Source organism: Lissotriton vulgaris, chromosome 1_1, assembly GCF_964263255.1.
Source record: "Lissotriton vulgaris chromosome 1_1, aLisVul1.2, whole genome shotgun sequence".
NCBI classification, from domain to species: Eukaryota; Metazoa; Chordata; class Amphibia; order Caudata; family Salamandridae; genus Lissotriton; species Lissotriton vulgaris.
In genome coordinates this window covers 896962634-896975985 of record NC_141685.1, presented here as the reverse complement: position 1 = coordinate 896975985, position 13352 = coordinate 896962634, and the positions used below count along the sequence as shown (strand labels likewise).

General features: G+C 43.0%; 1 pseudogene; it reads right to left on the bottom strand.

Moving 5' to 3' along the window:
- Positions 1–260: 260 nt before the first annotated feature.
- On the bottom strand, positions 261–9125 carry LOC147748133 (uncharacterized; annotated as a pseudogene).
- Positions 9126–13352: the final 4227 nt, after the last annotated feature.

The following is a 13352-nucleotide window of genomic DNA, read 5'->3' as shown; positions in this document are numbered from 1 at the left end:
AATTATTTTCAGACTAATAAATTTTGAAACATTCTTTTATTCATACCTAACCTAACTTTGTTAATTTAAAAAAAAGAAAATTAAATTAAAGTGTTTCAAATTAAATATAATGATCCAAAATTGATCTGCCGTCAGTTTCCAAAAATATGTGCTAGTTGGTAAGATAGCAAAAGTAATTTTTTATTGAAATTTGGGTCAATTTTGAAAAATGTCAATTATAACTTTTGGGTGATGTGTAAAACAGGCAATCAATTCACGTGTTAGAAATGTAGAATATATGCAATACTTTCAAGGTAGTCAGACGTGCCCATTAAAGGAAATTGTTGGAGTTTTGATTGAAGTCTTTCAGTCATCTCTTGGCTACGTCATGTCACTCAAGGATTTAGCATACCTGAAAGTGACTGAGCCATCCTCATTTCTTGAAAACTTTGTTCTTTTTTTAAAATTTCCAAGAAATTATAAAAGTTTGGATGATTCCTACCTATGGATTTATTAAAAGAGTTATGGCATCCTTCGATGGAATTGTTCGTTTTAGCTCCTCCCTCTAAGCAAGTCAAGTAGCAGTTCCACCACTCAATGGGGAACCTTGGCTTCCTCCTGCTACCTGACCTGCTAAGATTGCCAATCTAGGTTCCCTCAAAATAATTTAAAAGAGGTGCCAATTTCTCTTCATTTGCTATATAATAATCTGATTGTACAATTGCATTGTAGAAATCATCTACAAAATCAGGAGGAACAAAACACAAAGCTGTTCGTTTTTTAAGCTCATATTGTAGTTTGCTGTCTGACACATAATCTTCGGCTAAGGATGTTTTCTGTATTTTTCTCCAATATGCCTGGGAAAAGTGAAAAAAACAACCTTGAATTTGGGTGTCTGGATATAGTTTACAAATAGTATTATTCATTTGTATCTCAAAATCAATTATTACTTTCCGAGGACTTTTGTTGAGAGTTTTGGTTTTTATAACTGATAACAACTCAGTGTAAGTGGAAGATTGTCTGTCAGGCAGCAAACCAAATACTAAGGGTATAGTTGTGTGGTTAATATTAGCCATGAATAGTATAAATTTGGGTAAATGGATGGGGGATAGATTTAAATGTGCCATCCATCATCCAAATTTCTGTATTTTCAAGAGTGGCCAAATTACGTGTTGTAGAAAAGATTAGAAGACGTTTTTCGGGATTATCATTATCATATAAAAGGAAAGATTCATTAGTAAAAGTCACAGTTAGTTCTTGGGGGATGTTAATGTCGGAGAAAGTTTGTGGTCTAATTGCATGTGGATTGATTGCCTGTTTTGTTCTTTGAATCATGCGCCTTAAATTGGGGATTGTGGGCATATTACTGGCAACATGCATGGGAATGTTTTGTGCGACTTACCGTAAAACTGAGCCACAGGGTTCATTGGAGGTGGATGCCAAAAATGTTATCTGCTGAAGATTTTCCCTTACTTCAATCTCCATTGCAAAGGCAGAGTGGTTATGCTCTGTGCACCTCTCCACTATGTCTCCCAGAGTAACCGCTCTGCCTTTGCAATGTAATGAGAAATATTCTACGCACCTCCAATGACTCCTGGGCTCAGTTAAACGATCCTTACAGTAAATGTAGCCACCAAATTTTAACAACCTGTTACCCCTCTTAGATTGAACGTAATTTGCTCAGCGACTTGAATTATCTGTTGAAGATCCTGTAAAAACTACTTGTGTTTTTCTGTACAGAAGTTTAATGGAATCTAAATAGAATTACAAAAATCATGATTTTTTCTGTTTTAGAATAGATGCAAGATTTAGTTTAAACAAATCAATAAAAACTGGATTCAGACACTTTAACACAACTGTTTCCACCCATATCCTTAACCACACATGTATTATAACGCATGGGTGGTTACCACTAATAGCCATTATAACACATACATTTACTACAAGATATGTAATAAAGGCATGTGTGATAATGGAAATTTAAAAAGGGGGGTTGGGGGTCTCCCCCCCCCCAAAATAAAGCCTCTTTGTTGCGATGTGAAAGCAATCAGCACGGTAAGTGGAAATCAAAAGACACTTCCACTTCCTCGTTATGATGTGTAATGGGGGAATTGGGTATTTATTAAAAAAATAGAGAGCTGGTGAGGGGGAGCCACAGGTATTTGGAGCATTATCTTTGGGGACATAGGTCAGCCCCTGCTGTGGGGTGTTTACTGTTCAACTACCCAAAAATGTTTTACCTGTTTTCTCCGACCCTACAGTGGCAGGGATCGGAGTTATCCTTTATCCAAAATATGCCTTTATCATGCCTGCGTTTTCAATGAAAATCATTGTAAAGATTTGGTTTTAAAGGTATTTTTGTCATAACAGTTATGCATGGTAATGGAATACGCGTTGTAACTCATGCGTGGTAAAATTTAAAAAGGGGGTTTGGGGGGGTTCCCCCCCAAAAAAAGCTTGCAAATCAGAAAGGGGGTTGGGGGGTTTTCCCCCCAAATAAAAGGCATGAGTTGAAACAAGATGCATAGTAACATCATACAACAAATTATAATGTGATACACTATTGACAGTTTTAATATCTGATTAAAATAGTTAATTTATAGAGTTGTTTTTTCAGAAATGTTTTTGATTGTACCTTAGGCTTGCATTTCTTTGTTCTTCTGTGGTGAACTTTCGTTTGCAATAGTATTGCTGTATGTGTTGCTTTCTTTTGTATTCTCTTTTCCGATCTGTTTGGTTTTCCAGGTCAATATTGTAGATGTAGCTGCAATTACATGTATCAATAATAGGATTAGAATAGTTAACAAAAAAATATTGGTTAATCTGCAAATTTAAAATTGATTTTTTAAAGTTTGTTTATCTGTTTCATTATTTTCTAATATTACTATAAAAATCCTTAATTAAAAAAAAAGGAGTAAGATGGTTGTTTTAGTAGAGGTTTATTTAAAAAGATAAGGTAAATTAAAAGGTTGTTTAATTTGTACCTGAATATTGGATGTTTTGTTCTTTCGTGCAAAAGATGTGGAAAGCTGTTCTTCCTTTTTCTAGTTTATGGTTTGATGTAAATGGTTCTCTTTGCGATATCTGGTTAGAAAAACAAAGATATAGCATTTTTTAACAATTATTATTTAGACATTTTACACTTCTCTGTTGTATCTTTCTTAGTAAAGTTATTAGATGTTGATAAAGATCTTCTCTGAGGTAAGTACCTAGCGGAGTAAGAATACTAAATCTAGCTCAAGTACACCGTCCAACACCTATCCTCAGGCAAGTACCCGGCGGAGTATGAATAGTAAATCTGCCCCATTCACCTACCTACTCCTTCCCAGTGGTAAGTAACCATCGGAGTTAGAATAGTAAATCTGGCGCAAAGATGCTAACAAACACCATCACAACTACCATGAGGTAAGTACCCAGAGGAGTAAGAAAAGTAAATCAGGTCCCCAAACAGTGACCAACACCTTCCCTGCGGTATGTAACCAGTGGTGTATGGATTGTTAATCTGGCTCTCCAACACTAACCAGCATCTTCTTTAATTTAAGTATCCTGCGGAGTTAGATTAGTAATACTTGACCCCTTGACTCAGTCTAACATTTTCTCTGGTGTAAGTTTTCAATATAGTAAACATTTTAAAACGTGCATTCGGAAAACAGAGTTAGATTGTTGAACCTGTATTGGTTTTAAAAATGCAAATGACAAATTAAAGGTTCTTTCATTTATACCTGAAATTTGGTTGTATTCATGCAACTGATGTTATAAGTTGATCTTCCTTTTTCCAGTTTATGTATTGACGGTAATGGAGATTTCTGTTTTAAAAAACAAAGACATAGTATATTTTTCAATTTAGAAATATTACATTTATTTGTTGTAACATATTTTGAAAATTTAATATGTATTAACAAACACATTCAATAAACTAATTATTCAGCATAATACGAATAGATAATCTGGCTCACATACATTGTCCATCACCTTTTCTGAGGTAAGTCCATGGTGGTTTAAGACTACTTAATCTGGTCTACATACTCTGTCCAACATCTACCCAAATGAAAGCACCCAGCTGTCTAAAAATAGTAAAACTTGACCCCAGTTAATACCCAATATCCTTCTTGAGGTATGTTTGAAGCAGAGTAAGAATTGGAAAAAAGTGCTCTCAGAAAACAGAGTTTCTTCATTGCACCAGTATAGGTTTTAAAATAAGATAAGGCAAATTTATAGGTTAAATTATTTGTACCTGACGATTGGTTGTATTTTTCTTTCATGCAACTGATCTCTTAAGATGTTCTTCCTTTTACCAGATTTTCGATTTTCGCTAATGGTTCTTTATCTGATTTCTTGTTAGAAAAATAAAGACATTGCATATTTTAAAATTGTAAATTCGAAATATTACATTTCTTTGTTGTAAGTACCAACTAAGAATCGTAATAAAGATTAGAAAATCTGGCACCAAGACACTGACCAACACACCTATCCTGAGGTAAGTACCCAAAGAAGGAAGATTTGTAATTCATGAATACAGACTCTGATCAAAACCTGCCCTCTGGTAAGTACCTGGCGGAGTAAGAAAACTAAGGGGGCTCATTAGGATTGCGGATTTACCACATCCTCTGGCCCGGCGGAAGCCACCGCCCACCCCCGGAGCATGCGGAAAATCCTCTGCTGACCCACCAAAGACCCACCGCCACATTAGGATGGCTGGTGGGTCCTGGTTTCAGTCCGCTGCTTTTCTTCTGCAGTTGGCTTACAACCGCGTTGCAAAAGCTCTATTATGTTGGCAGTGACTCTCAGACACCGCCAGCCACATTAGAATGTGTTTTTAAAAATGCTTTTCCGCGGCGGCTTTTCCGCCGTGGAAAAGGATGTGGAACTTCACTGTGGGGGCCCGTTGCGGGCCCCCTGGGTGAAGGGGGTGGGGGTGGGGGGTGCTCATGGGGGGGTAGCTATGGTACCCCCCTGTATTTGTATGCAGAAATTGGCAGAAATTGCTGCTTTCTGCATACAAATGCATTGTATGCATTTTTACCATTGTGGCGGGTGCAGCTTGAAGCCGCACCCGCCGCAATGATAAAAATAGAGGATGTGTCCGTTAGGGTGGCGTTCACATCCTAATTTCACACGAGGGAACTCCGCAGGCCATGCAGAGTTTTCCTCCTACTCATGGGTCGCGATCCATGGAAAAGCATGTGAAACTTCACTGAGGGGACCCGTTGAGGGCCTCCTTGGTGAAAGGGGAGGGGTGGGGGGTGCACATGGGGGGTACCTATGGTACCCCCCTGTATTTGTATGCAGAAATCGGCAGGCACCGCACGGTGCTTGCCGCTTTCTGCATACAAATGCAATGTATGTATTTTTACCATTGCAGTGGGTGCAGCTTAAAGCCGCACCTGCCGTAATGGTAAAAGTAGAGGATGTGTCCGCCAGGGTGGGGGTCAAATTCTAATTTCACAGGAGGGTACTCCGCAAGCCATGCGAAGGTTCCCTCCTACTCATGGGTCGCAGACGGACGCAAGTCCGTCTGCGTTCCTAATGGGCCCCTAAATCTGGCTCCCAAACCATGATCACACCTACCCTGAGGTAAGTACACAGGGGTGTAAGATTAGTAAATCTGTCTGCAAAACAATGAATATCATATTTTCTGAGCTAACAGTCTGATTAAGAATGAAATATTTTGCAAATAGACAATGGCCAAACATCTTTCCTGCAGAAAATTAGTTCATACCTTACTTTAAAAAAAAACTGCTTCTCTATCCGTTTCAGTATAAAGTAAAATAATTATATATTTTAAATTTCTTAACCCATGCATTTTTATATTCAGTGGAACTTTTACAAAAAGACTGAATTTTAAAAACACAAGCATTTTAATATCAAAATATTGATTAGTTACTTTATTTATGTACTTTGCTCTCTACTCATCAAATTAATAATAATTTATTAGTTACTTTTCAATTTGAGTTAATTCTAGTCATATAGTAACTTTCACAGACATTTTGTTTGTAAAAACTGTTTGGCATACATTGCCTTTTCCAAACATGGTTTGTGTGACATTTTGACAAAATCAATCTAAAAAAAAGGCAATACATATTTTCTTTACCTTTGCGATATTTTTTTCAGTTGGAAGCAATTGTCACTCTCCTCAGATAAGTTTTGCTATGATAAAATTAAAATACATTTAGTAAAATCTTTTACCAGATTTACTATACCCTTATATTATTTAGTGTGTGTTAAAACGTGTACTTACTTTGGTCAGTAGATGGCAGTTACGGACTAAAATTGAGCCTTCTTTCTCCAGTAGCTCATAACAGTGTTTACTCAATAGTTAGCGGCGAACCACTGATAAGAAAATTGTGGACAGCTCTTTATATATGTAAATTGAGTGACAACTGTAATTTGAAATAAAATATGTGTATAAATCAGCTTTAAAAACGGGTTCAAATGGTGACTAAAAGTGTATTTTAAAATGCATATTTATAAAGAACAATTAACCTTCGTCGAATTTTTCTTCCATCTTGCTTGGGGACACGTTTTTGAAGGGTCAGTGAAAGTGACAAACCTATTAGTATCATTGTGTTTATTTTAGTGTCATTTGTGCTTGATGGACGTTGGGTGCTTCATTACGTTATATGCGTGGTATAATCCTTCGTTGTAAATTTCAGCGTGGTAAAACCTCTTGCGTAGTAAAATTCACGTAGTATTGCCATGCATTGTATTTGTTTGCGTGGTATAATCATATATTCGGGTAAACGCACTTGTGACTAGTTGTTTAGTAATAAAATCTAGCAATAATTGGTGTTCAGTTGGTGTCCTCGAGCTTCTTAGTCCCCTGTGTCAATGCACCTGTTACACCATTCAAATCACAACCCTAGTGCCTGCAAGGTAATTGCATGTGACTGCTTGTTTAGTAGGAAAATATAGCAATATTCATGCTTAGTGGGTTTCCAAGAGCTTTTGACAACTGCGTCACTGCACCTTATGCACCATTCAAATCATGACTCAAGTACCTGCAAGGTAATAAATTAGCAAGAATCCTGCGCACACATATACAATCATAAATCCGATAGATGAGTATGTTGAGAGAAATAGGACAATCCAATCGGTGGAGTCTTTGTACTTTATCTTGTCTTTTTAATCGTGTATCAGGTAAAGTGTACAAACAGCCAGCCGACACGTGTTTCATTGTAGAAAAGAGTATTCTACAATTCTCAGGGCTCTATGGCTGAATCCAAGATTGGAGAGCCCACATCCGGTGATAATTCCAACCTGGCAGGGTAACTAAATCCTTGAATAGAAGTGTTCTAAGAGAAGGATACAAGCCACTAATGGGCCATACTCATCTATCGGATTTATGATTGTATATGCGTGCACAGGATTCTTGTTAAACGCCAGAGAGCCGTTCCTGGCTCTCTGGCGCTCTTTGCACCCCTCTAAATCGACCCGTGATCCGTGGCCTACACAGCACACAGCACACAGTGCACAGCACACCCCCGCCCGAACCACAAGAAGCAGCGCAGAGTGCTGAGGGGGAGGAGAGTGGTCGATTCTCCAGGAGAAGGGCATTCAGAGTCCCTGTGCAGACCAACGCCGAGCCGAGTGAACTGGCTCAGAAGAGGAGGCAAGCGAGTCTAAACGGCGAAAGGCAGGTTCCCCTGGGGGACTTTTCTGGGACTCAGGGCGAAGGGCGAAGGACCGAGCACTGCCGTTGCCGAGCCGGGCAGAGAACAGTGCGGAGAAACAGAGCAAATCGTCGCGGGAGCCCAGAACCGGATCAGCAGTAGGGCGTAAGGACTGAAAATAACCGAGTCACATGAGCGTGCAGTCTAACGATTTCTCGGCCCACCGTCCTCTGCAAGTCGACTTTCAAAGCCTACATAAGCTGACAACAGACCCTTCCACCATCTCAATTTGTGACCCTAGCTGAGACCCTAACGCTACGGTGCATCCCACAAGTCGACCCACAAGCTATGGTACATCACAGGACTAGCGCTGCATCTTCGTGCAGCTCCGCATGAATATTTTTAAAACTACCTCTTTTTGTCTAATTAGTTTGATTTTATTTCTTATTCCCCTGTTTTTAACTGGCCTCGCATACTTGCACCTCTGTTCCGCTTACCTGCACTGTAATTGGGAAGAAACACCGCATTTCGCGGGTCCCTCGCCCTGTTTCGTGTGGCGGCCATCTTCGGTGGGGCACACGCCCGGCGGCGCTTCATGCTCCCAGCGATCTAGTCGTCGCTAGGAGGCTAGACCAGCATAAAGCAAGGCAACCTCAGGTGAGCGTTCTCACACAAGCTCTGGTGCATCACAGGACTAGCGCTGCATCTTCGTGCAGCTCCGCGTGAATATTTTTAAAACTACCTCTTTTTGTCTAATTAGTTTGATTTTATTTCTTATTCCCCTGTTTTTAACTGGCCTCGCATACTTGCACCTCTGTCCCGCTTACCTGCACTGTAATTGGGAAGAAACACCACATTTCGCGGGTCCCTCACCCTGTCTCGTGTGGCGGCCATCTTCGGTGGGGCACACGCCGGGCGGCGCTTCATGCTCCCAGCGATCTAGTCGTTGCTAGGAGGCTAGACCAGCATAAAGCAAGGCAACCTCAGTTGAGCGTTCTCACACAAGCTCTGGTGCATCACAGGACTAGCGCTGCATCTTCGTGCAGCTCCGCGTGAATATTTTTAAAACTACCTCTTTTTGTCTAATTAGTTTGATTTTATCTCTTATTCCCCTGTTTTTAACTGGCCTCGCATACTTGCACCTCTGTCCCGCTTACCTGCACTGTAATTGGGAAGAAACACCGCATTTCGCGGGTCCCTTGCCCTGTCTTGTGTGGCGGCCGTCTTCGGTGGGGCACACGCCCGGCGGCGCTTCATGCCCCCAGCGGTCTAGTCGTCGCTAGGGTACTAGACCAGCAAAAATCAAGGCAACCTCAGGTGAGCGTTCTCACACAAGCTCTGGTGCATCACAGGACTAGCGCTGCATCTTCGTGCAGCTCCGCGTGAATATTTTTAAAACTACCTCTTTTTGTCTAATTAGTTTGATTTTATTTCTTATTCCCCTGTTTTTAACTGGCCTCGCATACTTGCACCTCTGTCCCGCTTACCTGCACTGTAATTGGGAAGAAACACCGCATTTCGCGGGTCCCTCGCCATGTCTCGTGTGGCGGCCATCTTCGGTGGGGCACACGCCCGGCGGCGCTTCATACTCCCAGCGGTCTAGTCGTCGCTAGGAGGCTAGACCAGCATAAAAGCAAGCCATGCTGACGCGCAGCGGCTACGCGCAGCGGGATCGCCAGAATTTCACCGCAGTTACGCCTGAGTTCAGCCCGTCTGCGCCTGTCCACGCTGAGGACGGGCTGCAGGACGGGCAGCACTCTGACACCTTGTGTTCTAGCTCAGGTTGGTTACCCCACGATCTCTCTGCCAATCGTTTAACGTATTCTGCTTTTACTTTACGATCTTTTTGACCCCACATATCCGCCCCTTGTACGTCGTGCACTCTGCCTACCCATTACTTTACCTGTGCTGGCTGTGGCTTTTCCACCGGTAAGATGTTGCTTTCAAAGACACAAATTACTAAGGTGCATCACCGGGGTAAAAGAAAGCCCACTAAGAAACTTTTAGCCTCCTTTCCTCTCCAATTTTGGAGTATAAACTGCAGATCGCTCCCTAAAAATAAATTCAATTTATTTAACTTTATAAATGATGAGTCGCCAGATGCAACGTTTCTGACTGAGACCTGGCTCCACGAAAGCTCTGAACCTGACATTGCCATAGCCGTTCCCAACAATTATGTGATGGTACGCCAGGACAGGGTTTCCGGGAAGGGCGGGGGGATTGCTATTATTTTTAAAACCATCTACCAATGTAAATTGGAGTTGTTCCCCCTCCCTGGAAGTGAGGCCGCACTCTTCAAATTAATGATTGGCCCTCAATTAACACTTTCCGGTCTTTTAATATACCGCCCTCCGGGCAATGCTGGCCCTTGGATATCATCGTTGGCTGACACTATATCTCCCGTGCTACTCAAAACGGCTAATTTCACCATTTTTGGTGATCTAAATATCCATCTTGAAGATGTTGAAGGTACTCTTAGTCAGTCGTTATTGTCTGATCTTGAAGTTTTTAATCTTTTACTTCGTAACTCTGGGGCTACTCACTCGGCCGGTCACCTGCTAGATCCAATCATTTCTGATTTGCCTTATGATTGCTCCCAAAGGGCCCGCCCATTAGAATGGTCTGACCATTTTGCGGTACACTTCATGCTACCTTTCTCCTTACCCAACCCTAAGCCCTGTGTCGGTAAGAGCAAGCCTTCCTATCGGTGGGACAAGCTTAATATGGTGGCATTCAATCAACATCTAACTGAATCTATTCAGACTTTGGAAAGCTCTGGACCAGAATCTAATGCTGCAGTTTCCCAGTGGTTAATGGATGCTGTAATTGCATCCTCTCCTCCTCTATCTAATAACCACAGATCCCTTCATCCTCCTGCACCTTGGTTCTCTGAAGATCTAAAACTACAACGAGCCAAGTGCAAGGCGTTGGAAAGAAAATGGAGACTTTCCTATTCTACCTCTAGTAAGATGGCTTATAAAGTTGCATTAAAAGCTACCATGTTAACTGTAAATTGGCCAAGGCCACCTTTACCGCATCTACGATTACCCAGGCACAGAACTGTCCATGGACTCTTTTTGCTGTGGTGAAGAAGCTAACGGGAGCAGACACAGTACCTTCTGCTCCGGCATTGGATAAATTACAGTGTGATGCCATCGCAGATTTTTTTATCTCTAAGGTGGAGCGTATTCATGAATTCTTGAATACTTCCTCGCCACTTGCTGACTCCCATCCGGTGACTACTTTTGGCAGTCCTCTCCCTCCCCCTTCAATGTATATTCACGACTGGCTTCTGTTTGATGACACCACTTTCGTGCCTGAACAGTATTAGGTCAGGCTCCCCTCGGGACCCTGTTCCTATGAAAATTCTAAAACTGTTTGACCTCGAGCCACGGAGAGTCCTAATGAGACTCCTAAATTCATCTCGTACAGAGTCTCTGGTGGCGCAAGAGTGGAAGCATGCCATGGTTGCTCCCCTGCTGAAAAAGACCGGTGCGGACACCTCTAACTTAGCCAATTTCAGGCCCATTTCCCTGCTGCCTGCATGTTCTAAAATCTTGGAACGACATGTGAACACTCAGCTTAATTCATTTGTCGAGAACGTGGGATATCTTCATCCGTCCCAATCCGGGTTCCGCGCACACTATTCCACTGAGTCCGCTCTCCTCGGGGTGACGGAGAGGCTTCGGCACGGTATCGATCGCGGGGAGACCTTTCCACTCATCCTTTTGGATTTGAGTGCAGCGTTCGATACCATGTCTCATTCCATTATTCTTGATTCTCTCCGCTCCCTTGGTGTTGCTGGATCTGCGCTGGCCTGGATTACCTCCTTTTTAGGTGAGCGCACCTTTCAGGTGTTCTCGACAGAAGCTGAATCTGCTGTCTATCCATCGGCACACGGCGTCCCCCAGGGGTCGATTCTCAGCCCTTTGCTGTTTAATATTTATATCAGACCCCTTGCTACCATCGTGGAGGACGCCGGGTTGACAATCTATTCGTATGCCGATGACACGCAGATCGTGTTCTCTCTTTCCAGCAGTGAGGGCCATGAGATCTCGGCCTTGAAATCTGGCCTGTCACGCGTTGCTGCTTGGATGCACGACCATCTGCTCAAGCTCAACGGTGACAAGACCGAGGTTGTTATACTGGGCAAGAATAAAGACCTGTGGGGCCCTCGACATTGGCCCAGTGATATGGGTCCTCTGCCGAAGCCAGCCCCCGTTGCCCGCAACCTAGGTTTCCTCATAGACGATAGACTCTCTATGAGACAGCAGGTAACAAAGGTCGCTGCGATCTGTTTTTCCACCCTACGATGGTTGCAGAAGATCCTGTGGATGCTGCCTTGCTCTACTCGGAGAACTGTCGTCCAGGCTCTTGTGATTTCCCATATTGATTACGGGAATGTGCTCTATCTTGGGGCCGACAAGGCCACTATAAACAAGCTTCAAGTGGTGCAAAGCTCGGCAGCCCGTTTATTGTGTAACGTACCTCGGAGATCCTCCCCAGTTCAGGCTCTGCGTGACCTTCATTGGCTTAAAGTCCCGAACCGTGTAAAATTCAAAACCTTATGCCTCCTTTTTAAAATCAGGCAGGGTTCTGCCCCTAAATACTTGCAAAACCTGGTTCAAGACTATAAGCCTGGTCGGACTTTAAGATCTTCCACTAGTGGCGATTTTTTTGTTCCCAGAATTAAACTGGCCAAAATGGGCGGCCGCTCGTTTTCTTATCTTGGCCCAAAGATGTGGAATGCTCTCCCGCCGGCTTTGAAAGCTGAGACTGATCTCCTTCCTTTTCGTAAAAAACTGAAGACCCTTTTGTTCAATTAATTTCCCTGCACAGCCAGTTCTGTTTTGGGCCTTCTGCTTGTTTTCTTTCTTCTATCTATCTCTGGCGCCGGGAAACATATTGAGGGTAGCTGTGCGCAATACAAGTTTAAATAAATAAATTGAGCTGATTTGCATATCGCCATTGTCTAACCCAGGGTGGTGTGGAGTGCAAAAAAACGATGGATTTGGGCCCCGATCTTTGGACTGGGGTGAATGTGTGACATTGATCCACATTCTGTCCATCACCTGTTTTGTTTGCAATTACCGCCATAAGTGCGCTGGGGATGCTCAGACGTGGGTCCCAGGCACTCCACACCACTGGAGTCAAGCTAGCCGGGCTGATGAGAGGTGTTACCTCGAAACCGGTCCGGTCCTCGGATGCTTGATTCCGGTCTGGGAAGGACATGGCTTTTGTAGTTTGGACTGGACTGTTCCCATGGGGCACAGGGTCAGAGCTGCTTTGCATATCGCCATTGTCTAACCCAGGGTGGTGTGGAGTGCAAAAAAACGATGGATTTGGGCCCAGATCTTTGGACTGGGGTGAATGTGTGACATTGATCCACATTCTGTCCATCACCTGTTTTGTTTGCAATTACCGCCATAAGTGCGCTGGGGATGCTCAGACGTGGGTCCCAGGCACTCCACACCACTGGAGTCAAGCTAGCCGGGCTGATGAGAGGTGTTACCTCGAAACCGGTCCGGTCCTCGGATGCTTGATTCCGGTCTGGGAAGGACATGGCCTTTGTAATTTGGACTGGACTGTTCCCATGGGGCACAGGGTCAGAGCTGATTTGCATATCGCCATTGTCTAACCCAGGGTGGTGTGGAGTGCAAAAAAACGATGGATTTGGGCCCAGATCTTTGGACTGGGGTGAATGTGTGACATTGATCCACATTCTGTCCATCACCTGTTTTGTTTGCAATTACCGCCATAAGT